Source organism: Macaca nemestrina, chromosome 10 (assembly GCF_043159975.1).
Source record: "Macaca nemestrina isolate mMacNem1 chromosome 10, mMacNem.hap1, whole genome shotgun sequence".
Lineage (NCBI taxonomy): Eukaryota > Metazoa > Chordata > Mammalia > Primates > Cercopithecidae > Macaca > Macaca nemestrina.
The window spans coordinates 36,763,045-36,789,574 of NC_092134.1; the positions used below are offsets into that span (position 1 = coordinate 36,763,045).

At 39.5% G+C, this 26,530-nt stretch overlaps 1 protein-coding gene and 1 pseudogene across 2 annotated transcripts in view; both read left to right on the forward strand.

Annotated features, from left to right (window-relative positions):
• LOC105483660 (cyclin dependent kinase 17) overlaps window positions 1–26,530 on the forward strand; it is a 115,485-nt gene that overhangs the window by 4,356 nt on the left and 84,599 nt on the right. The window lies entirely within an intron of this gene.
• Window positions 1–26,530, forward strand: part of LOC139356673 (small nuclear ribonucleoprotein Sm D1 pseudogene) — a 32,681-nt pseudogene continuing 6,151 nt past the window's right edge.

The following is a 26,530-nucleotide window of genomic DNA, read 5'->3' on the forward strand; positions in this document are numbered from 1 at the left end:
GGAGAGGTGAGGATGTCTTTTTCTTTTCTACTTAAAAGGGCACAAATCCCGGCATGAGAGGGTCTCACTCTTAGGACCTAATCTAAACCTAATTGCTTCCCAAAGGCCCACCTCTAATAGCCATCACACTGGGAGGTTTGGACTTCAACATGTGAATTTTGGGGGTATACAGATCTTCAGTCCATAACATAAACTTTGTGAAAGAAATTAACGTTAATTAATTACCTCTGCTAGGCACTATGCTAGGTATTATTTTGTGAAATCCTCACAATAAGTGCTTCATATAGGTATTCTGCCTGTTTTCAAACGAAGAGACAAAGACCTTAGGATAAGTCATTGTTTCCAGGGACCGACCGCTATGGTGACATTGACATTCCAGTTTAGGCATTCAGACCACTACTCTACACTGTCTTCATGAGGATGAGATGTTAAAAAGTCAGTGTTACTGTCTGCACTTTATAAACAGGGAGTGAGAAATTAGAAAAGCTCATCAAAATAAGATTTAAAGTACATTGAACTGGTTTTACTACATTAAAAGATTGCAGTATATAAAATATGTAAGGTAGGACATGCTGCTCAAAATGAATTAAAAATCAAGATGCTGAAAAGATTTAAAACATTTATATGGGCCAGGCATGGTAGCTCACGCCTGTAATCCCAGCAGTTTGAGAGGCCAAGGCGGGTGGATCACAAGGTAAAGAGTTCCAGACCAGCCCGGCCAACATGTTGAAACCCTGTCTCTACTAAGAATGCAAAACTTAGCTGTAGCTGCGCGTGGTGGTACATGCCTGTAATCCTAGCTGAGGGTGAGGCAGGAGAATCGCTTGAACCTGGGAGACGGAGGTTGCAGTGAGCCAAGATCGCACCATTGCACTCCAACCTGGCGACAGAGCAAGACTGTCTCGGGGGGAAATAAAATTATAGATTTTTTGAATAAATAATAAATAAAAATAAAATAATAAATAAATATTCTTTGTCTACCCTTTTTTTTTTTTTTTTTTTTTCCCCGAGACGTAGTCTCAGTTGGCCCAGGCTGGAGTGGAGAGGTGCAGTTGCGTGATCTCAAGCTATTCTCGGGTCTCAGCTTCTGGAGTAGCTGGGACCACAGGTGGTGTGAGCCACCACGTCCAGCTAATTTTTGTATTTTTAGTAGAGATGGATTTTCACCACGTTGACCAGGCTGGTCTCGAACCCCTGACCTCAGGTGATCCACGCACCTCAGTCTCCCAAGGTGCTGAGATTATAGGTGTAGGATACCGTGCCCGTGCTTGTCTACCTTTTAATAGCACAATTTTGTTTCTTTTTGTGCATTTGTTAGTGTAAGTATGTTCAAGAGTACTCAAAATTTTGTGTACATGTTTGTAAACAAGGGAAAAGGACCCAAAGATAATTTCTCTTTCATTGTATTCTAGTTTCGTTACTAACTTTGGCCTTCTCAAGTCATATTTAATCCTACTATTCTTATATTTGGTGGGTAATGTTTATTATTAATATGTGTTAATATTCAATAATGCAAACAGAGTTGGTAAAAGTTGATATTAATACTTGTGAGAATTTTTTTTTTTTTTTTTTTTTGGAGACAGAGTCTCACTGTATTGCCCAGGCTGGAGTGCAGTGGCGCAATCTCGGCTCACTGCAACCTCTGCCTCCTGGGTTCAAGCTACTCTCCTGCCTCAGCCTCCCGAGTGGCTGGGATTATAGGCATGCACCACCACGCCCAGCTAATTTTTGTTTTTAGTAGAGATGTGGTTTCCCCATGTTGGTCAGGCTGGTCTTGAACTCCTGACCTCATGATCTGCCTGCCTTGGCCTCCCAAAGTGCTGGAATTACAGGCGTGAACCACCGCGCCCAGTCTATACTTGCAAGAAATTATCAAGTAACAGTATTGAAGCCCGTATCACTCCAAATTTAGACTCGCTCTTCTTTAAATTAGTTAATATGTATTTTTTAGTATTATTTAAAATAAGTATTTTTTGAAGTATAACAACTTTAGATTTTAGTATTTTGTATTATTGACTTGTAATGTTATTTCTGGTGGAAAAAGAAGCTTTTCATTGAGAATGTGTGTGTGTGTGTTTGTGTTTGTTAAGATACAGGGTCTCACTCTGCCACCCAGGTTGATTGCAGTGGTGTGATCACTGCTTCCTGTAGCCTTGACCTCTGGGGCTCCAGTGGTCCTCCCACCTCAGCCTCCTGAGTAGCTGGGACTACAGGTTCAGCGCCACTAGTCCTGGCTAAATTTGGTATTTTTAGTAGAGATAGGGTTTTACCATGTTGCCCAAGCTGTTCTTGAACTCCTGGGCTCAAGCAATCCGCCTGCCTCAGCCTCCCAAGGTGCTGGAATTACAAGTGTGAGCCACTGTGCCCAGATTTTTCACTGATTCTGAAGTAAAATTGGATTCCTTAGTCAAACTTCAGCCCTTTGAGTCTGACCTATTAAATTAGTTTTTTTTTTTTTTTTTTTTTTTTTGGAGACAGAGTCTCACTTGTCGCCCAGGCTGGAGTACAATGGTGCGATCTTGGCTCACTGCAACCTCCGCCTCCTGGGTTCAAGAGATTCTGTCTGTCTCAGCCTCTCGAGTAACTGGAATTACAGGTGTCTGCCACTATGCCCTGCTAATTTTTGTAGTTTTTAGTAGAGATGGTGTTTCACTGTCTTGGCCAGGCTGGTCTTGAACTCCTGACCTCGTGATCCATCCGCCTAGGCTTCCCAAAGTGCTGGGATTAAAGGTGTGAGCCACTGCGCCCGGCCTTAAATTAGTTTTAAGAAGTAGTCCTTTATGGCTCAATTTGAGTTAATTTAATTTTGCAATTCAGGTGTGTAGTTGGTAAGTATTTTTAAAGCATTTATTATGTCTTCAGTATTGTATTAGCCATTATCTGTGTTGTAACAATATAATTTAATGCGGCAATATTGTAACATAACAGCAGTGTTAGTTGTCTGAGTGTTCTGTCCACGGCCTTCTTTCCAGGTTTTTGTGTTTCTGGCAATCTCATCTATATTTAGGGCTTTGTTCTTATCACCCATATGCAATAATCTCCAACTCTTTATTTCTAATCTAGACCTTTTTTTCTGAGTTGCATTCTAGCTTCCTACTCGATATTGCCTTAGTGTGCTCACTTACCTAAGCTGAACTCAAATCCCCTACTTCTATTCCCACTGTCAGTGAATGGTACCACTGTCAGCCTAGTCACATAAGCCAGAAACTTTGGCAGCTTCTTTCTTATGCTTTTCTGTTATGCTCATTTCCCCTTAGTCCAGTTAGTCACACCAAGTCCTGTTAATTTTAATTCCTAAATATCTTTTAAATTTATTTTTTCCTGTGTCACTGTCTTACGTAAGGGTTTTGGAATGTCTTATCTGATTTACTGGCTCCAGTTTTGTCCCATTTTAATCTAACCATATTCTTTCTTTATGTTTATATATGTATCTTATCATTTCATCCTTTTTTCCGTGCTGCAATCCATTCAGCCATCCATGTCTGAAGTACCTGCCTACTCTGTACTAGACACTATGGTAGGTGCTAGGATACAAAGATGAAGAAACTGGTATGTTAATATTACAATGCTATGACACTTGTAGAGAAATTCTCATTTTTGAGCCCAAACATTGCTTCCTCCAACGTGATCTTTGTTCCATTCTGACAGAGCTATGGTGGTTCTGCTATATAGTATTTGTATATACTGTAGTACTTAATATGTTATATTGTAATTTATTATTTTCAGGTCTCTCCCTCTTTTGGCTGGCTTTGTGCCCCAGAAGAGGCCGTGTTTTTTTCATTTCTGTATTTCTTCCCATATTATCATATTGTTAAATTGAATAAAGTGATGGAATTAGGAGAAACAACACCAAGGTGGTAAATTAAGGTCAGAGTAGGCTTAGAAGCAATCAAGAATACATTTTGATACAGTAGATAATAAAAAGCTTTTAGGTTTCGAATACTGGAACTATACAGTTTGGTGGTATTTGTGTGAGAGCAATCTAGAGCAGTTTGTAGGCCAACTTCTAGGGACAGAAACTTGGCATTATTGAGACTTTTTAATTGCGTGTGAGCTGTACTAGTTAGTGAAAATGGAGAGAAAAGGGGTGTGGCCTTCAAAGATTGTTGTCTTTTAGACAAAATGGAAATATAAAATTATAATGTTAATATGTAAAGAAAATACTCATTTCTGAAGGTCTGAAAACATTAGTCAACATAGCAAGAGTAAAATTTGATTTAACCGAAAAAAACTGGCCGGCCGCGGTGGCTCACACCTGTAATCCCAGCACTTTGGGAGGTCAGGGTGGTCAGATCACTTGAGGTCAGGAGTTCAAGACCAGCCTGGGCAACATGGCGAAACCCCATCTCTACTAAAACTACAAAAATTAGCTGAGTGTGGTGGTGCATACCTGTAATCCCAGCTACTCAGGAGGCTGAGGCAGGAGAATTGCTTGAACCTGGGAGGCTGAAATTGCAGTGAGCCAAGATCTTGCCACTGCACTCCAGCCTGGTGACAGAGTGAGACTTCATCTCAAAACAAAAACACAAAAAAACTTCTTCTATAGTAGGTGTGTTATAAGTAATAGATTTATTTTAAACGTTCGTTCGGGATTATGGCTTGGTAACATGTTGTTTGAAGTGTGACATTTCAAATGAATTTTCATAATTTGTGGGAGTCAGTGCCTTTTTAAATTCCTCAACTTTACATAGTCTTCTTAAAACACTTTTTATATTAAGCTTTTGAGATCATGGTTTATTAACCAACATTTTTCATTTCGGTAACCATGGGGTATTCTGTTTTGCAACAATTTTTGCCCATAAGTTGGTGAGCATGGATTTTTTTTTGTTGATCCCTCCCTTCTCCAGATATCATTTACATTTCCATTTTGCACTGATCCCTTTTCTTCAAAGCTATAAAATGGTTGAAACATTTATTTCAGGTACAATTTTTTGGAAAAGATGTGCAACTTAGGTTTCTATTGTATAAAGTTTAGAATTGGTTATATGTTTTCAATTTTCTTTTCATAAAGACTACTTCAGTAATAACTGATAATAACCATATTACTATAAGCTCATTACTTTAACTCCTGGCTGGGCAAGGTGGCTCATGCCTGTAATCCCAGCATTTAGGGAGGCAGACTGGGGAGGATCACTTGAGCCTAGGAGTTTGAGGCCAGCCTGGGCAACATAGGGAGACCCCATGCCTACAAAAATATTTAAAAAATTAGTTGAGCATGATGGCACATGCCTGTAGTTCCAGCTACCCAGGAGGCTGAGGCAGAAGGCTCTCTTGAGTCTGATAGGTCGAAGTTGCAGTGAGCTGCGATCATGCCACTGCACTGCAGACTGGGTGACAGAGTAAGAACCTGTCTCAAAACAAAACAAAACAAGAAAACCCTCAAAACAAAAAAAAAAAGCTCTTGAAGGTCAGTTTCTTCTTAAAGATGAGGAAGTAACAGAACCTACTTGATAGGGTTGTGGGAATTAAATGAAATAATGCATGTGATATAGTTTGGATGTCCCCTCCAAATGTCATGTTGAAAAGTAATCCCCATTGTTAGAAGTGGGACTTAGGCAGGCTCAGTGGCTCATGTTGGTAATCCCAGCATTTTTGGAGGCCAAGACGGGTGGATCACCTGAGGTCAGAAGTTCGAGACCAGCTTGACCAACATGGTGAAACCCTGTCTCTACTAAAAACACAAAAATTAGTCGGGTGTGGTGGCATGCACCTGTAGTCCCAGCTACTAGGGAGACTGAGGCAAGAGGATCACTTGAACTTTGGAGGTGAAGGTTGCAGTGACTCACGATTGTGCCTCTGCATTGCATCCTGGGCAACAGAGCGAGGCTCTGTTGTTTGAGACTCTGTCTCAAAAAAAAAAAAAAAAAAAGTGGGGCCTGGTGGTGGGAGGTGTTTGGTTCATGGGGCAGATCCCTCATGAATGGCTTAGCACCATCCTCTTGGTGATGAGTGAGTTCATGTGAGATCCGGTTGTTTTAAAGTTTGTAGCTTCTTCTTTGCCCTCTCTTGTTCCTGCTCTCACCATGTGACATGCCTGCTCCCACTTGGTTTTGCACCATGAGTAAAAGCTTCCCGAGGCCTCCCCAGATGCCAAGCAGATGTTGGCATTATGCTTGTACAGCCTGCAGAACCATGAGGCAATTAAACCTCTTTTCTTTATAAATTACCCAGTCTCAGGGATTCCTTTATAGCAGTGTAAGAACAGCCCAACACAGCATGTAAAACATTGATTATTTTTGCTATGACTCTGTATAGGAACTATTGGTAGTGGTAATAAAATTGTTTAATCTACTGCTTCATGTTGAAGGAATGTCTAAATCAGTGATTCACAAGGACAGTTGAATCAGAATCGTCTCTGGCTTTTTGAACTTTGCATATTTCCCAGATTTTCTTACATGCCTCTACTCCCACCAGATTTGAGCGTAACTGTAGCAGTGGGTTTGCATTATTAATGGGTGTGTGTTGCATCCTTCTTGTATGTTTGGGGGTGGAGGTGTCACATATAGACATACCAGTAGACTAAGATGTGCATTCTTGTTTCTAATCTAATGACCATTAGGAATAAATAGGTCATCTTTTGTAAGCATATCTATAAGCTTTCCTTAGGGCCAACCAAATATTTCTTTGAACCATTTTCCCTGTTCTGTTTCACTTCTTTAGGCCTGTGCTTTATCATTTACTTGACATCTTAATAGTCTAGACAGTATTTGCTTTCCTTGTTAGTGACTCTTGTATGTGACTCTAGAGTTTTTCTTGTTTTTTTATGTACAGATGAGATGTCACTATGTTGCCCAGGCTGCAACTCCTGAGCTCAAGTAATCCTCCCACCTTGGCCTCCCAAACTGCTAGGATTACAGGCGTGAGCTACCACACCTGGCTGATTGTTTTTCTTTTTCTCTTTTATTATATTTTTTTTTAAGAGAAAAGGTCTTATCTGTTGCCCAGGCTGGAGCACAGCGGTGCAGTCCTGGTTCATTGCAGCCTCAACCTACTGGACTCAAGCAATCCTCCCACCTCAGATTCCTGAGCAGCTGGGACCACAGGCGCACACCACCATGCCCGGCTAATTTTTTACTTTTTTTTTTTTTTTTTGAGACGGAGTCTTGCTCTGTCGCCCAGGCTGGAGTGCAGTGGCCTGATCTCAGCTCACTGCAAGCTCCGCCTCCCGGGTTCACGCCTTTCTCCTGCCTCAGCCTCCCGAGTAGCTGGGACCACAGGCGCCCGCCAGCTCGCCCGGCTAGTTTTTTGTATTTTTTAGTAGAGACGGGGTTTCACTGTGTTAGCCAGGATGGTCTCGATCTCCTGACCTTGTGATCCACCCGTCTCGGCCTCCCAAAGTGCTGGGATTACAGGCTTGAGCCACCGCGCCCGGCCCTTTTTTTTTTTTTTGTAGAGATAGGGTCTCACTATGTTGCCCAGGCTAGTCTTGAACTACTTTACACAAGTGATTCTCGAGCCTCAGCCTCCCAAAGCACTGGGATTACAGGTGTGAGCCACCATGCCCCGCCTCACATTTTTCTGAAATCCAAATAGAATAACTGGTTATAAAGCTTACCCATCAAAAGAAGAAACTGACTTTGCATTTTATTCTTTGTCATAAAATCTGCCTGGATGCTTAGTATTGTATTATTGTTTACTATTATATGTTATTCCAGAGTAATGGCTTTAACCTGAACTTCAGAATCATTCTTGTTGACTAAAAGAAGAAAAAATCTAAAGGCATGCTTGTGTGTATGTAATCTCAAACTCTGTTTCTGAATGAGAATCTCTGGGTTTGGGTTTTTAATGTTTCAGACAATTCTTGATGGGTCCTGGAGTTTTAGAAACACGGTTCTAGAGTTTAGCACAGTGTTAAGGGAAGGAATCACTCATACATTAAATTTAAAGTAGATTCATACTTCTAGTGGGTTGGTTGGTCCTTGGTTGCTGGATTCTGTGTGCTATTGGACCCAAAGAATGACGGCACTGCTAGGACGAAGCTATGAGATTTTTGATGAAATGATTCATGAACCTGTAACCATTTAATTGAAAAGTGGAACACAGGTCCATGGGACAGTTACAGGTGTGGATGTCACCGTGAATACACATCTTGAAGCTGTGAAAATGACCCCGAAGACAGAAAACCTGTACAGTTGGAAACACGAATTTGAGGAAGTAACGTTAAATATTTTACTCTACCAGACAGTTTACCTCTGGATACACTACTTGTGGATGTTGAACCTAAGGTAAAACCTAAGAAAGGGGAAGGTGTTTGTTACAGGAAGAGGCCAATGCAGAAGCAGAGGTAGAGGAAGAGCACATGGCCATGGCAGAGGAAGAGGGGGTCCTAGGTGATAAAGTCTCTTAAGATTACTGTTTCAAGGTAATATATGATTTGAGATATTTTCTGTACAGGTTTTCTTCGCTTATGTCAGTTTTTATTTAAATTGTTTTTTTCTATTAAAAAATTTACCGTTATGCAGTATGTCCATGTAATATGTCAGCTTTTTTGTTGTTGGTTTTTCATTTTGAGACAGGGCCTCTTTCTGTCTCCCAGGCTGGAGTGCAGTGGCACGATCTCAGCTCACTGCAGCCTCTGCCTCATGAACTCAAGATCCTCCCACTTCAGCCTCCTGAGTAGCTGGGACTACAGGTGCTGCCGCCATGCTTGGCTAATTTTTAAAAGATTTTTGTGGAGAATAGAGATGAGGTTTCACTATATTGTGCAGGCTGGTCTCAAACTTCTGGGCTCAAGTGATCCTCCCACCTTGGCCTCCCAAAGTGCCGAGATTGCAGGCATGTGGCACTGTGTGTGGCCGGTATGTCAGTTTTTAACAAAGAATGTGGAAAAATTTTTGAAGTAAAGGCAAAGTGATTAAAACTTTCTGCCTGGGTGCAGTGGCTTGTGTCTGTAATCCAGCACTTTGGGAGGCTGAGGTGGGCAGATCAGCTGAGCCCAGGAGTTTAAGACTAGCCTGGGCAACATGGCAGAATGCCATCTCTTTAAAAAGTATTTTAAAAAATTGGCCAGGTGTGGTGGCACATGACTGTAGTCCTGGCTACTCCTCTGGAAGGTAAAGGCTGCAGTGAGCTGTGATTGTGCCACTGCTCCCCAGCCAGGGCGACAGAGTTAGAGACCCCATCTCAAAACAAAACAAAAACCAAAAAACCTTCCCATCGTTCCATCTGATTTTTCTCCCTTTTTTTGTTCTACTTTGAACCTTTTAGTTTTACCAGGAGTTGGCAGTTTTCTTAATTTTATGTACAATTGTCTTTTGTTTCAATTATTTTATGTTTTTTCCTTTAGTGGATGTTTTTGTCTGACTCTTGTTTCTTATCGGTGATACTGTTTCCTATCTGTATGGTCTCAGTTATTAGTTTTAGAAAATTATTTTTAAAATGCAAGAATGTATAATCATATAAAAAATGTACAATGTACATTCTCTAGCACAGTGGTTATTATCTTCACATATTATGTTGGCTTTTCTCCAGTATGTTTTGTGTTTTTATTTAAGATCCTTTTTATGTTTTTTTTTAAGGTACCAAATAATTATGGCTGTTAGTGTTTACAAAAGAGGCTTAACCATTTCATATTGTTTGATAATTATTACTTTTCAGTTTTCATTATTTTGTTTTAAAAATAATTTCAACTTTTATTTGTGATTCAGGGCATACAAGTGCAGGTTCGTTACATGGGTATATTGCGTGATGCTGAGGTTTGGGGTATGGATGATCCTGTCACTCTGGTAGTGAGCACAGTATGTGATAGGTAGTTTTTCAGCCCATGTCCACATTTGCCAACCCCTTCTAGTCATCCCCAGTGTCTATTGTTACCATCTTTTTTTGTTCTTTGAGATGGAGTCTCACTCTGTCACCTAGGCTGGAGTGCAGTGGCATTATCTTGGCCCACTGCAACCTCCACCTCCCGGGTTCAAGCAGCTCTCCTGCCTCAGCCTCCTGAGTAGCTGGGACTATAGGTACCCACCACCATGCCCAGCTAAGTTTTGTATTTTTAGTAGAGACGGGGTTTTGCCATGTTGGCCAGGCTGGTCTTGAATTCCTGACCTTATGATCCGCCCGCCTCAGCCTCCCAAAGTTCTGGCATTATAGGTGTGAGCCACCATGCCTAGCTTTTTTTTTTTTTTTTTTTTTTTTTTAATTCCTTGCGAAAGGGTCTTGCTCTCACCCAGGCTGGAAGGCAGCGGCATGATCATGGCTCACTGCGGCTTCGACCTTCTGGGCTCAAGTGATCTTCCCACCTCAGCCTCCCACGTAGCTGGGATCACGGGCACGTACCATCACACCTGGATAACAGTTTGATTTTTTATAGATACGGGGTCTATGTTGCCCAGGTTGGTCTTGAACTCCTGGGCTCAAGCAGTCCTCTTGCCTCAGCCTCCCAAAGCGTTAGCATTACAGGCATTAGCCACCATGCTCAGCTGTTCCTGTCTTAGGTCCATGTGTGCTCAATGTTTAGCTCCCAAATATAAGTGAGAACATGCAGTATTGGGTTTTCTGTTCTTGCAGTAATTCACTGAGAATAATGGTCTCCAACTGCATCCATGTTGCTGCAAAGAACAAGATCTCATTCTTTTTTTATAACTATATAGTACTCCATGGTGTATATGTACCATGTTTTCTTTATCCAATTCACCATCGGTGGGCACCTAGGTTGATTCCATGTCTTTGCTATTGTGAATAGTGCTGCCATAAACCTATGAATACATGAGTCTTTTTGATAAAATTATTTGTTTTCTTTTGGGTATATACCCAGTAATGTGATTGTTGAATTGAATGGTAGTTCAGTTTTTAGCTCTTTGAGAAATCTCCAGCTGCTTTCCACAGTGGCTGACTTAACTTATATCCCCACCAACAGTGTGTAAGCTTTCCCTTTTCTCTGCAGCCTTGCCAGTATCTGTTGTTTTTTGCCTTTTAATAATAGCCATTCTGACTGGTGTGAGATGGTATTTTGTTGTGGTTTTCATTGCATTTATCTCATGATTAGTAATGCTGAACATTTTTTCATGTGTTTGTTGGCTGCTTGTATGTCTTCTTTTGAGAAGTGTCTTTTCATGTCCTTTGTCTACTTCTTAATGGGGTTGTTTTTTTTCTTGTGCATTTAAGTTCCATATGGATTCTGAATATTAGTCCTTTGTTGGATGCATGGTTTGCAAATCTTTTCTCCCATTCTGAAGGCTGTCTGTATACTCTTGATAATTTCTTCTGCCATGCAGAAGGTCTTTAGTTTCATTAGGTCCCACGTGTCAATTTTTGTTTTCATTGCAGTTGTTTTTGGGGACTTAGCCATAAATTCTTTGCCAATGCTGATGTCTGGAAGAGTGTTTCCTAGGTTTTCTTCTAGGATTTTATAGTTTAATGTCTTTAATTCATCTTGAGTTAATTTTTGTATATGACGAAAGGTAGGGGCCCACTTTCATTCTTCTGCGTATGCCTATCCAGTTATCCCAGCACCATTTATTGAATGGAGAGTCTTTTTCCCATTGTTTATTTTTGGCAACTTTGTTGAAGATCAGATGGTTGTGGTTATGCAACTTTATTTCTGGATTCTCCATTCTGTTCCGTTGGTCTGTGTGTCTGTTTTTGTATTAGTACCATGCTGTTTTGGTTACTTTAGCCCTACAGTTTAGTTTTAAGTTGGGTAGTATGATTCATCTGGCTTTGTTCTTTCTGCTTAGGGTTGCTTTGGCTATTTGGACTCTTGTTGATTCTGTATGAATCTTAGAAGAGTTTTTTTTGTTTGTTTGTTTGTTTTGAGATGGAGTCTCGGTCTGTCCCCCAGGCTGGCATGCAGTGGCGCAGTCTCAGCTCACTGCAAGCTCCGTCTCCTGGGTTCACACCATTCTCCTGACTCAGCCTCCTGAGTAGCTGGGACTATAGGGGTCCGCCACCACGCCCGGCTAATGTTTTGTATTGTTAGTACAGACGAGGTTTCACCTTGTTAGCCAGGATGATCTTGATCTGCTGACCTCGTGATCTGCCCGCCTCGGCCTCCCAAAGTGCTGGGATTATAGGTGTGAGTCACCATGCCTAGCCTTTTTTTTTTTTTTTTCCTAATTTTGTGAAGAATTACGTTGATAGTTTGATAGGAATAGCATTGAATCTGTATGTTGCTTTTGGCAGTATGGATATTTTAATGATATTGATTCTTCTAATTAATGAGCATGGAATGTTTTTACGTTTGTGTCATCACTGATTTCTTTCAGCAGCGTTTTGTAGTTATTCTAGAGATCTTTCACCTCCTTGGTTAGATGTAATACTAGGCACTTCATTTTTTGGGGGGCTTTTGTAAATAATATTGTGTTTTTAATTTGGCTCTCAGCTAGAATGTTGTTGTATAGAAATGCTACTGATTTTTATTCATTGATTTTGTATCCTGAACCTTTACTGAAGTCGTTTCCAGTTCTAGGAGCCTTTTGGTAGAGTCTTAGAGTCTTTAAGGGTTTTCTAGATACATAATTGCATCTGCAGAGAGAGAGTTTGATTTCTTCTTTCTCTGTTGAGATGCCTTTGATTTTTTTTTTTCTTGCTTGATTGCTCTGGCTAGGACTTTCAAGTACTCTGTTGAATAGGAGTGGTGAGAGTGGGCATCTTTTTTTCTTGTTCCAGTTCTCAAGGGAATTGTTCCAACTTTTGCCCATTCATGAAGAGATGCTGGGTTCTATCGAAAGCTTTTTCTGTGTCTCTTGAGAAGATGATATGTTTTTTGTTTTTAATTCTGTTTATGTGGTGAATCACATTTATTGTTTTCACAAGTTGAAGCAACCTTGCACCTCAGGAACAAAGCTTACTTAATTGTGGTGAATTAACATTTTGATGTGCTGCTGGATTCCATTTGCTAGTATTTTGAGGGTTTTTGTTCCTGTGTTCATCAGGGATATTGTTCTGATGTTTTCTTTTTTCATTGTATCTCTGCCAGATTTTGGTATCAGGCTGATGCTGGCTCCCTAGAATGAGTTAGGGAGGAAGCCCTCCTTGATTTTTTGGAATAGTTTCAGTAGGATTGGTACCAATTTTTCTTTGTACGTCTGGTAGAATTCGGCTGTGAATCCATCTGGTCCCAGACTTTTTTTGGTTGGTAGGATTTTTTTTTTTTTTAATTACTGATTCAGTTTTGGAACTTGTTATTTGTCTGTTCAGGTTTTCACTTCCTTCCTGGTTTAATCTTGGGAGGTTGTGTGTTTCCAGGAATTTATCCTTTTCCTCTAGATTTTCTAATTTGCGTGCATAGAGGTGTTGATAGTAGGCTGAATATCTTTTGTATTTCTGTTTTCACTATTTTAAATTGGTGCTGTGACAAACTTGAACATGTGATAGCCCTTTCCCACCCACCCCCACCATTTTGCATTTCCTTAGGGTAGATAGATATCTAGAAGTGGAATTCCCAAATCAAAGTCTGTGAACCTTTTTCTGATATTCTCTGTTGTATCAGTACCACGAGTAATGTGCCACATCTGTTTTTAGTGATATGATTATCTAAAATGTTTACTTTTGATCATTGGTTTTAGAAAAATATATTTGAATTTCTTTGATTTCTGGGATGTTGGTCCTCCTCTCACCCCCATTATCCCCACAAATTGCTAAGGAGGAGACTTTGACTGCTCCCTGAATCCTGGCATCTTTTTAAGATTTTTTCTGATATTTGGTTTCTATCAAATTTATTATATATAAATAAAAAAAAAACTAGATGACTTGGTGATCCATCTCTTTTTGTATTCATTCCAGCTTATTTTAATTGTCAATGCTTTGTAATATATTTTAATATCTGGCATGGCAAAACACTTAATTTTTTCTTCTAATGATTTTGATATTCTTATATATATATATTTTTAATTCTACTTTAGTAAATGGCAGGCAAAAAAAATGTAGACCTGCAGGCGGTAGTAAAGTTTATGGGAGGAAAATTGCAGGTGGTACTTTCAGCTCCCTGAAAGTCTCTATTGTTTTCTTCAAAACCGGTCTCCCTGCTATAAAATTTGAACTGGAGATATGTCAGCTTATCTATAAGAGTTGCATCAGGAATTGAAATAGACTTCCTGTTACCCGTTGTCTGAGTTGTACCCTGTAAAGAGTATCTCTTTTTTTTGTAGGAAAAAATGGTTTTGTACATGGGATGAAACAATATAAACTCAAAACTTACAGGGTTAAACTTAAAACTTATAAGGGTTAGTTCTGTCACTCATCTCTTTAAAAAGTTTAAACTAATATCCAGTCAAAACCAACAAGGTATCGCCCTTGAAGTGTTATCTGTATGGATTTCCAAGGAGACCATAGGACTGTATACTGTCTTGGAATGTCCTCAAGAGGCTTAGAGAGCATCTTGATAAAAGGTTAGGTGGCTTATGATAGATAGAGTGTATTAGTTTATTTGTGTTATTACCAAAGGTGAACTTATGGTTAAAGATGAATTTAGGATTATCATGAAGAGGAGAGAGTAACATTTAGCTGAGAGTATTAAGTAGGTGTCTCAGATGAAGTGATGCTGAAGGTAATTAGCTTTACAAATAGATGAGAGAAGAGAACCACTTCCTAGGTAGGATGAAAGAATATGTAAAAAAGGAATATGAAAAAAATTTGTGTTTCTTTAAAAATGTTGTTCTCTACCAGCCTAATGAGTATTTCCATATGATAGAAATAAAGAGATAAAGGTTGCTCATAGAGGTAGTGGCAGGAAATGAGGTCAAAGAGGGAGATATTCCAGTAAGGAGGCTGTTGAACACTTTTTAGGCATAATATCATTTTTTTTCCTACAGCGAAGCCATTGGAAAAGTTGTGTACAATTGCAAATGAACTTTTGCAAGTTAAATGGACAATCTTTTGTGATGTTGGTGCTTCAGAAGCACTGTCAAAGGGTTGCTTTCCAGTATTGAAAATACTAAAAAATGGCTGGGCACAGTGGCTCATGCCTATAATCCCAGCACTTTAGGAGGCTGAGGCGGGTAGATCACGAGGTCAGGAATTCAAGACCAACCTGGCCAAGATGACGAAACCCCGTCTCTACTAAAAATACAAAAATTAGCCGGACGTGGTGGTGGGCGCCTGGGCATCTGTAATCCCAGCTGCTTGGGAGGCTGAGGCAGAGAATTGTTTGAAGCCGAGAGGCAGAGGTTGCAGTGAGCTGAGATTGCACCACTGCACTCCAGCCTAGGTGACAGGGCGAGACTCCGTCTCAAAAAAAAAAAAAAAAATGCTAAAAAGAGCTACTTGTGCCTTTTTTGGGTAATTTTTTGGTTTACCTCAGAGACATGAGAATTATTAGTGCTATCATGGCTCACTGCAGCCTCCATCTCCTGGGTTAAGTGATCCTCCCTCCTCAGCCTCCATAGTAGCTGGGACTACAGGTGCATGCCACCATGCACAGCTAATTTTTTGTAGAGATGGGGTCTCACTGTGTTGCCCAGGCTGGTTTCAAACTCCTTGGCTCAAGCGATCCTCCTGCCTCAGCCTTTCAGAGTGTTGGGATTAAAGATGTTAGCCACAGCACCTAGGGAGAATTGTTTTACTGTCTCTTAGGAACATTTGGAAATGTGTGTTTAATTTAGAAACTGTGATTTTTGTCTTCCGATGAGGAAATGTTTCTGTATGTTAGAAATTGGTTTCACCATTTTATATGGGGAAATAAGAGATATAAATAGTAGATTTACAGCTGGACACGGTGGCTGATAGCTATAATTCCTGCAATTTGGGAAGCCAAGGTGAAAGGGTTGCTTGAGCCCAGGAATTTGAGACCAGCCTGGGCAACATAGTGAGATCCCCATCTCTACAAGAAGTGTTTAAAAAATTAGCCAGGCATAGTAATGTGCGCCTGCAGTCCTGGTTACTCAAGAGGCTAAACCTGTGGAAGGATTGCTTAATCCGAGGAATTTGAGGTTGCAGTGAGTTATGATGGCACTGCACTCCAGCCTGGGGGACAGACTTGAGACCCTGTCTCAAAAAAAAAAAAAAAAAATTAGGTTTACAAAATGTAGAAATGATAGATGCTTTTATTTAGCTATAAATATCAGCATATCTTATAATCAAGAATATAAACATTAATTGTGTTTCTATAAGTTATTTTTGCATTTCTTTAGCCTTTATCTCCCTGCTAATGTAGGTGATCATAAATCACTTTCCATTTAACAGTAATTCAGTAAACTTACATACAGGTTCTGGTCATACGTTAATTTTAGCAGCTGTACTGCATTTCAGCACTTTAAATTCAACTGAGTTTGACTTGAAATACTTTCGTTTTACTACACTTAGATTTTTTTGGTACATAATTGTCCCTAGGTTCGAGCTACTTTGTCTCATAGTATGTATTCATGCTTCAGAAATTAATATCTTTTTCTTTCTAGTATTTGAACCCTTCAGATTCTTCCACTATTGTAACCATTTTAAGTTCTTTTTAAAATTAAACTTATTTTTGGGGATAGATAAAACTCAAGTATATAGAAAGATGTACACAAAGTCTTATTTCCTCCTTTGCTTGCTACTTTGTTTTCCTCCCATACTTTTTGGTATCCTGTTTATCCTTCCAGTGTTTGCCTTTTGTAGTTACAAACAAACGTATATTTTATTCTGGAGGTCTTTCCATATCTAGATAAAGATCTTTATTTTTAATAGCTGCATAGTGGATGTACCATAGTTTAGTCACTCAGTCCTTTGTGGCTATTTGGGTTGTTTCCTGTTTTTTGCTGTTATAGTGCCAAATGAATAACAATATACATGTAACATTTTCTGTTTGAACAAGCCATTGTAGAGCTTTAGGTCACCTATTTTCTTCCTCTGTCAGCTGAGAGAACCTAGAAGCAACAATAATCCCTGTAGCAATGAGCACACCTGGTGCCCAGATCTTGGTTTCTAACACCATTCTCTAGTAAAAGGAACCAGGCCTCTGTGGAGAAATTGCTGATTCTAGGACTGGGGCAGGCAATAAAACTGTAAGATTAACCTGGAGTATCTTGTAATGCTGGAAAGGAAGGAACTATTCAAACAAAAACAGTGAATGAGTTATGTCAAAGGGACACAGCCAACTGAAAGAGTTCCCAGTAGCCAATACTGGAATAATTTGAGCAACAAAAAAGTAATATTGAATTATAACCCACAGTATAAAATAATATCCATGAGTTCATGCTGATAGAAATAAATCATTTACTAAATAAATAAATGGGGAAGAATAGACAAATCTGTGCAGAATTAGATACACAGCCCTCAAGGAAGTATAATACAACTCGCCACTTTTCAAGTGTGAGCTACATGAGGTGACTTCTTGCCAGTGAGTACCATAGTAATGTAAGATCTTACCAGCAGAAACTGAGTGTGTGGTCTAAGGGAACTCTGTTTACGATTTTTCTGTAAATCTAAAATGATACTAAAAGTTCACTTTAAAAAAACTGCTTCTGTAATTCTGCTACATACTGCCAAATTGCCATTTTGTACTACCACCTAAATGTGCAACAGGCCTGTTTCCCATAACCTCAGCAACTGAATGTGCTGTCAGACTTTTTGAATTTTGCATTTGATAGACGAGACGTGGTGTAACTCAGGTTATTGTATTTTTCTCATTATCAAGGACATTGGACATTTTTTCATCTGTTCAAGGGGCATTTAACGTTTTTTCCCTTCTTTGAACTCTGATGTCCTTTATTTTTCTCTTAGGTCATTGGTCTGTTTTCAGGAATTTTCTGTTGGGAGATTAGCCCTTTATTTGTGATATGGGTTGCAAATATGTATATTTTAGGTTATGATGTTTTTTCATGCATAACTTTCGACTTTTATATGGTAAAGTAATTTTTTCTTTTATGGTTTTGGATTTTGAAATATATTTAGAAAAGTCTTCACCACTCCAGGGTTATAAAGAAGTTCATCCACGTTTTCTTCTAATACTTGTGGTTGTGTTTTTCACATATGGATTTTAAAATTTGGATCCTTCAGTTCCTCTCAATCTTTGAGGCATTTTAAATACTTACCCATTGCTTTCTAGTTACACCTGCATCAGCATGATTGTGGCCATATGGGTGATTTAAATGACTTACAGTAAAAGAATACTTAGGCATTTACTCTCGGTAAGAAGTCTTCACTTTCTGATTACTGATAAGTGATTATTATAGTAAATGGAAACTCCTTTAGAGTTTCTTTTCACTGTTAAATTGTATATTTCATAGTACTTTTTCTACTGATTTATCAGTATTGTGGATTATTCATGTATCAATTGGTTTTATCCTTATCCTGTTTCTCATAGGATTCCTTTTTAGATTATTAAGCCTCTCTGTGATCTGTTTCTCATCTTCCTTAGAACTCCTACTGGTTTTATGGTCCTCTGATTACTAAACTCTATTTTATAATCTTCAGAAGTTTAATTAGTAGGCCAGTTTACTGTTGTAACTCATTAAGAAACTGGCCAATAGTGTTAGTGGATACTACCTAATAAAGGGTGATGATTTATCTTAGTCTTTTATAACAGTATTAATATTTTCCCCACATTGCTTGTGATGAGACTAGTGTCACTGAACTGAGCTTTTTTTTTTTTTTTTTTGAGACGGAGTCTCGCTCTGTCGCCCAGGCTGGAGTGCAGTGGCCGGATCTCAGCTCACTGCAAGCTCCGCCTCCCGGGTTCACACCATTCTCCTGCCTCAGCCTCCCGAGTAGGTGGGACTTCAGGCGCCCGCCACCTGGCCCGGCTAGTTTTTTTTGTATTTTTTAGTAGAGACGGGGTTTCACCGTGTTAGCCAGGATGGTCTCGATCTCCTGACCTCGTGATCCACCCGTCTCGGCCTCCCAAAGTGCTGGGATTACAGGCTTGAGCCACCGCGCCCGGCCTGAACTGAGCTTTTAATAGACATTTGGGAAGCTGTCTGGTAGTACTGTGGAATGTTGGCTCCCGGAAAATACCACCAAAAATTATCTGTTGAGTATATTGCTTATAAGCATTTGTAGGGGGCCATGCGGGTGTTGATAAGAATGGCAAACCAGAAAGGAACATCAAAGTTGGGGTGTTTATTATTGAGGGTTTGGAGTCTGGTTTAAGTATTTCAATGCAAAACTTTATTAGAATTAGGTGAGGATCATGATATAATAGTTTAAGATTGGACAGACATACCAAGGCAAGAGTTTTGAGGTAAGCTTTTTCAGTGTCTTAGAAAGTGAACAATCATTTGCTGCTATTTATTGAAAAATTGAATAGTCTGATGTTGGTTTATGTGGGTTTTTCGGGAAGTTCCTGAAATGAACAATGAAGTTTTTTGTAACTCTTATCTGCCTGAGCAAGAGTTTCCTGGAATAGCAAAGTCATGTTGTTGAAGACAGTTGTATAGTGATAGTTAATATAGATTGTAAACTCAGTGTAGACAGTTTCAGTTCTCAGTGTCCATTTAGAACCACAAGAAACTTGAACATATATTTATAAAAAGTCTGATTCTTAGACTAGTTTGCAAAGACAGTGCATTCTCTTGGTTAATAGTTTGACTTTCAATTTTTTCTCCTGAGGAGTGAGGTCTGACTTTAACAATTCGGTGTCAGACATGCCCAAGTAGGCAGTTGGATAGGTGAGTCTGAAGCTTCATAAAGAGGTCAGGATCACTGTAATACCAGCAATTTGGGAGGCCAAGGCAGGTGGATCACCTGAGGTCAGGAGCTCGAGACCAGCCAGGCCAACATGGTGACACCCCATCTCTACTAAAAATACAAAAAATTAGCCAGGCGTTGTGGTGGGTGCCTGTAATCCCAGCTACTCAGGAGGCTGAGACAGGAGAATCACTTGAACCCAGGATGCAGAGGTTGTGGTGAGCCGAGATCGTGCCATTGCACTCCAGCCTAGGCAACAAGAGCAAAACTCTGTCTCAAAAAAAAAAAAAAAGGTTAGGATCAGAGATGGAAATTTGGGAGTTACTGCGTATAGATGTTGTCCACCCAGAATGAGCCTGCCTAAGGAGGAAACATAGAAGAAAAATGCTTGTGCCAGGACTTAGGCCACACTGGTGTGTGTATGTGTGGCTGAGGGTGGGGTAAAAGGGTGGAATAAATTTACAAAGGGGTGGCCAGAGAGGTTGGAAGAAAACCAGGATATTGTTATAGAGAAGCCAAGGAAAATGTTTTTAGGATGATGAAGGACTGGTCAAACTCCTAGAATTATAGGCAGAAGCAGTGAAGATAACTGGTGTAGGTTAGTTGAGGAAATTTCTACCTGAAAGCTCTACGTTTAACTCATTTTTGTGTGTATATGTATACACACAGGCACACAGTATGGGTTAGGGAAAGGGTCATGATATAATTGTGGATATTGGAGCTGGTTTGAAGTATACATAGGGAAGAGTGGGAGACCAAACAACAGAGAAATAGAGTAAGATTATTGGCCAGTGTTGAGGCCCATTTGGGTTCGCTGATCAGACTGCTCTGTTGTGTGACTGACTATTCAGCAGTGCTGAGATGAGCTGGTGCTGATGTGGAGAAAGTCTTAGGTGGATTAGGATTGGGATGGACTAGGATATATTTGTGCATTACAGTAGACCCAAGTATAGTACCTTTCTGCCTTTGGAGTGGCTGTAGCGCTGTGTTGCTTCATTTATTTCTGATGGGCTCTCCTGATGACCTCACTTGTTTGAAAGCTTACTGCTTGACTGGTATTCAGCCCATCTGAACTTATTTTACTTCAGTTGAGAAGTAAATTAGTTCCCCCCCTTTTCCTGGTTTCCACAGAGTCGTGAGATCTCCGGTGTTGCTTCTTAGGAAGAAGGGGCATTTGACTAAATTTATAAAGGAAGTATAAGAATTTGCCAAGAGGTCAGAGAATGGGATGAAGGGGAAGGGGTTAATTGTTCCTGGTAGAGGGATATGCTTGTACAAAGTTAAGAGGTCTGAGCAAAGCACCTTAAGGGAATAGAAGCTACAAATAATTTCTTTGAGGCAATGAAGCGCTTACTCACTGTGTATCTCTGGAGATGGAGCTGAAAAGTAGTGGGGTCAGAACACAAAGTTCTTGTAAGCCTAGGTGAAGAATGACCTGTTGGCCCCAGAGATTTTTACTTCACAGTTTTTCTATGCATGTGCAAAATAAAGGCTGTTCACAGAGCTATTCAGTTCATGACATTCTTCATGTAAGAATTGTCTAGTGGGAAAATCTGTTTGCAGATTAGTTATCTGAATTTGATAATATTTTCTTAGAAATAATAATTTTACCAATTTGGCTGCCATGTTACTCCATAAAAGTTACTTAATTTCTCATTTTGGCTGTGATTGGGGAAAAGGTTAGTGATACATAGCTTGCAGTTTTATATACAGTACATAAATTGGATGTTCATAATTTGGGAGTATACAGTGACAAAAATAGTATATGTTAAATGCTTACTGTGTGTTAGGTACAATACATGCATTCTGATTTAGATCTCACATCCTTTTGAAGTAATTGTTTTTTGTTGTTGTTTTTTGTTGTTTGAGATGGAGTCTCGCTCTGTCGCCCAGGCTGGAGTGCAATGGCGGGATCTTGGCTCACTCCCACTTCCGCCTCTCGGGTTCAAGCGATTCTCCTGCCCCAGCCTCCTGAGTAGCTGGGACTACAGGCATGCACCATCACACCCAGCTAATTTTTGTATTTTTAGTAGAGACAGGGTTTCACCATATTGGTCAGGCTGGTCTTGATCTCCTGACCTTGTGATCTGTCCGCCTTGGCCTCCCAAAGTGATGGGATTACAGGCATGTGTCACTGTGCCCAGCCATTGAGGTAATTGTTAATTCCTTTCTCTCTCTCTTTTTTTTTTTTTTTTTTTGAGATGGAATTTTGCTCTTATCACCTAGACTAGAGTACAATGGTGCAATCTTGGCTCACTGCAACCTCCGCCTCCCAGGTTCAAAGAGATTCTCCTGCCTCAGCCTCCCTAGTAGCTGCAATTACAGGTGCCCGCCACCATGCCCGGCTAATTTTTTGTATTTTTGGTAGAGACAGGATTTCACCATGTTGGCCAGGCTGGTATCCAACTCCTGGCCTCAGGTGATCTGCCTGCCTAGGCCTCCCAAAGTGCTGGGAATACAGGCACTTTGGGAGCCACCGCACCTGGCTTTGTTAGTTACTTTCTCTGAAGAGGAGACTAATGCGGTTTTCTCAGTGTCGTACTTCTCGCTCTCTTCAGTGTTCAAATGAAGGAATCAGGATTTAAACCTAGGTTAGGCTTACCCTAGAACTTACTCTCGGTTTCTCTTAAAGAAAGAGAACTTCCTATGTGCTGTATAAACCCTTTATCACTAGTGCCAAAGTTGTGTGTACCATAATTAACATTTCACTGTAGGTGTTAATTAAATGTAGGGATGTGTTAACCTCTAAGCTTTTGGGAAGACTGAACAGATAGTAAGCAATAATGAAGCAAAGAGAGAATCTAGGCTCATATAGCCAATCTTTGGTAAACTAGAATCCATTTAATTCACCTAATGGAAAATTCAGATAGCCTAAACAGTATCCTATTTGTCAGAATTCTGGTTAATTCAAATATTACTGTTTTTAAATGTTTTTCTATATCCTCATAGGAAATCTTTCAACATGGTTTAAAGACTGTCGTTTGTAATGTATATGCATGTTTTACTCTCTTTTTCTTCACTTTGTGTTAATACTTTATTTTTTTCTATTTATAATATACTGAGGTTTCCTAAATAAGTCAAATTAGAAGAATAGTTCTACAAATAAAAATGAAAACCTCTGAAAAAAAGTTGTGGCTGTGGAGTCTTTTTCAGTTGGTTATTCAGGTATACCTTTTCTTACTGTTTTGGTGAAAATCTACAACTTGGCCTTTACCTTAGATCTTATAAAGATGGTAGAGTATGCTTGGAAATTGGTTCATTGTTATGCTGCCTTCCTGTTAGGATTGGTATGTGAGCAATTTCTAATTTTCCACTTAGCAAGTAACGTGAAGGAGGATTAGAGTGCCTCCTACCCGTCACCAAATCACAAAAAAGCTTTTCCGAAGATAATGGTAGTTTTATAGTTTTGAGATCAGTTGATTTGGCCCTAGGAAGACTCTATTTTGAGGTCTTTTTTCAGTATCTTTGAAATTAACTGGCCATATAAGGGAGAGATTTTTTTTCCTTCACAGCTCTTCTTCCCCCAAAGAAAACCGTTACCAGAAGATTGAAAAATGCTGGCATTTTTAATATGTTGCCAAGTCGTCTACTGTTGCCAAGGAAAGTTGGCCACTACTTAGTGGAATTTGTCTTATAAAGGCTTTAGTAGTGTTAGTTTTTAAAAAATGTTATAAATATTATTGTCATAGATTACAGAATGACAAAATAGCATTTGTCCAGTTCAGATGCCTCTTGGAGAGAAAGACTAGAAAAGTTGTTCTCACACACACACACACACACACACACACTCTCTCTCTCTCTCTCTCTCTCTCTCTCTCTTTCTCTGTGTCTCTCTCTCTTTCTCCCTCCCCCGTCTTTTTAACATGATAAGCAAATCATATTTACCTTGTGCCAAGTATGCTAATAACATTCTTAATGAAACCTACATGAATATTTAGAAAGTAGGTGATTTTATGAGATTTGCAGTTTAAAAACATAAAAGGCGATACATAATACTATTTGGTCATGACTGAAAAATATGTCATGTGATAATTCAGTTATTTTTGAAGGGAAATGAAATTTCATTTTTTTAATTATTATTGAGACGGAATTTTGCTCTTGTTGCCCAGGCTGGAGTGCAATGGCCTGATCTCGGCTTACCACAATCTCCGCCTCCTGGGTTCAAGCGATTCTGCTGCCTCAGCCTCCTGAATAGCTGGGATTATAATGTTGGTCAGGCTGGCCTCGAACTCCCGACCTCAGGTGATCCGCCCACCTCAGCCTCCCAAAGTGTTGCGATTACAGGCTTGAGCCACTGTGCCCAGCTGAAATTTCATTCTTAACAGTAGCTGTCAAATGTGGCCTTTTAAATATTTAAATATATATTTAATTCTTCCTGTTAAAATTTTGAGGCCCCTTAAAATGCTGTTTTAATTTTTTATTGTTGGAGTTAGGAGGTGGTTAAAGGGTGAATAATTAGCTGGGCTTCACAGGATATCTTTATGTCAGTGGGTCATCATATCTCACCGTGTGAAGTCTGATCTTTTCAGCAGTTCATTTTGCGATAATCTGGTATTGTAGAATCTCTTATGCTAATTAGAGGATAAAGTATAAATGTTAACTTAGAAGTACATAATGAGAAATAATCTGGCTTGATATAACAATGTTTTAAGGGGGGGATGTGAGTGATGCAGTGGGGGCAGGAAGGGACATAAAGATTTTTTAAAAAATGTTTCTTTCCTTAAGAAGTTTATGATACGATGAAACCCAGGAAGTTTTTATTTACATAGCCAACTTGATCCTGGTAAGTAAATCAATTTAGAAGACCTGATTTCAGATCTGAGGGTTGGTTGAGAATAGCTTTAGGGTAGTGAGTTTTCAACCTTTTTGGTCTCAGGACCTCTTTATACTCTTAAATGTTACTGAAACAGAATATGAAAACAGAACTTTTAGGTTACAAACAATTGTAATTTACTTAAAAATAACAAATATTACGAAGTTAACGAATCTTAAAATTAACAAATCTTAAAAAACTATTTTCAAAAATATGAGAATAGCATTGTTTTACATATTTGCAAGTCTCTTTAATGTCTAGCTGAATAGAAAACAGCCGGATTCACACATCTGCTTTTGCCTTTTAGTTTATTACAATATTCAGTGTGGTCTCTGGAAAACTCCATTGTACACTCGTGTGAGAGAAGTGTAAAAAGGCAAATAACTTAATATTTTACAAAAATAGTTTTTACTTCAGGATGCTCCCATAAAGGATCCCCAGACCCCACATACTTGGAGAATCTCTGCTTTAGAGCAAAATCAAGTGGGTTGTCTATCCTACCTTTGATCTTACTCTGAATTGGATATTCTTACAGGCTGTTTCTCTCAAGCTGTAGTAACTCATTAAATTCCATTTCTGGAATCTACTCACAGGTAACTTCTGTGACTGGTTGGAGCCATAGGCTTTGTTGGAAATGGCAAAGCTTGCTAGCTGTGTCATTTCAGGTAAATGTATTCACATTTTGGAATGTTTTCTCTTTTGTAAAATGGGTTGGGTAATACCAATTCATAAGACTTTGGTGTGAATCAAATAAAAAATTAAAGCAATATGCAATTGCTAATCAAATCTTGCTGTTAGTAGGAGTTGGAAGAAAACATTGCCTGACATACATTCCAATTTTCTCATGTACATTTTGATTAAATTTGCAGAATATCCTGAACTCTTGATAAGATTTGTGTCTTCCTTATTTATAAGTTACTCTGCAAGGACTTATTTTTAAAATGCCCTCCGTTTTGTCCTTCTGTCCAGCTCTTACACTCGGGGCTTCTTAGAGCCAGTTCCTTCACAAATAAATGGGAATTTTAAAACAAAAACAGCAAAATATCCTTCCCTAGGGTGTTCATAGTCTTGTGCTTAAAGAAACAGTTAAGGAGTTGTTATATAAAAGATACATAGGAGGGCTGTGTGTGTGGTGTGGGGAGTACCAGTTCTGTCTAGACAGATGTACAGTAAGGAAAGGAAGGATTAGTTCATGTGTTCTCAACTGCTGATTTTTTTTTTTCTTTTTTTGAGACGGAGTCTCGCTCTGTTGCCCAGGGTGGAGTATAGTGGCACGATCTTGGCTCACTGTAAGCTTCACCTCCCAGGTTCATGCCATTCTCCTGCCTCAGCCTCCCGAGTAGCTGGGACTACAGGTGCCTGCCACCATGCCTGGCTAATTGTTTTTGTATTTTTAGTAGAGATGGGGTTTCACTATGTTAGCCAGAGGATGGTCTCGATCTGCTGACCTTATGATCTGCCTGCCTGTGCCTCCCAAAGTGCTGGGATTACAGGCGTGAGCCACTGCACCCGGCCCAACTGCTGGCTTTTTTTTTTTTTTTTGAGACGGAGTCTCGCTCTGTTGCCCAGGCTGGAGTGCGGTGGCCGGATCTCAGCTCACTGCAAGCTCTGCCTCCCGGGTTCATGCCATTCTCCGGCCTCAGCCTTCCGAGTAGCTGGGACTACAGGCGCCTGCCACCTCGCCCGGCTAGTTTTTTGTATTTCTTAGTAGAGACGGGGTTTCACCGTGTTAGCCAGGATGGTCTCGATCTCCTGACCTCGTGATCCGCCCGTCTCGGCCTCCCAAAGTGCTGGGATTACAGGCTTGAGCCACCGCGCCCGGCCAACTGCTGGCTTTTATAACTCCTAAAAGAACATATTTTCAAGCACCTTATATTTTATATTTTAATATCTTATATATATAATTTATCATATAAATTATTAATATTTTTATATCTTATATTTTAACACGATTGCTAGATAATTATATAGTGTGAAAAGTTAACTGTATTTTTTCATTATCTTATTAAAGCATATTTTACTAAAAGGAGAAAATAATACAGGATCAAATCTTTTAGTAGTTAGAATGTGTTTTACCTAAAAGTCATATTAATGGTTTTTAAGTACTTTTTTTCCTTGAATTTATAGGCATTTTCCTTATGTTGATAGAGGAACTGATGGTTAGGGGAAGTGTCTAAA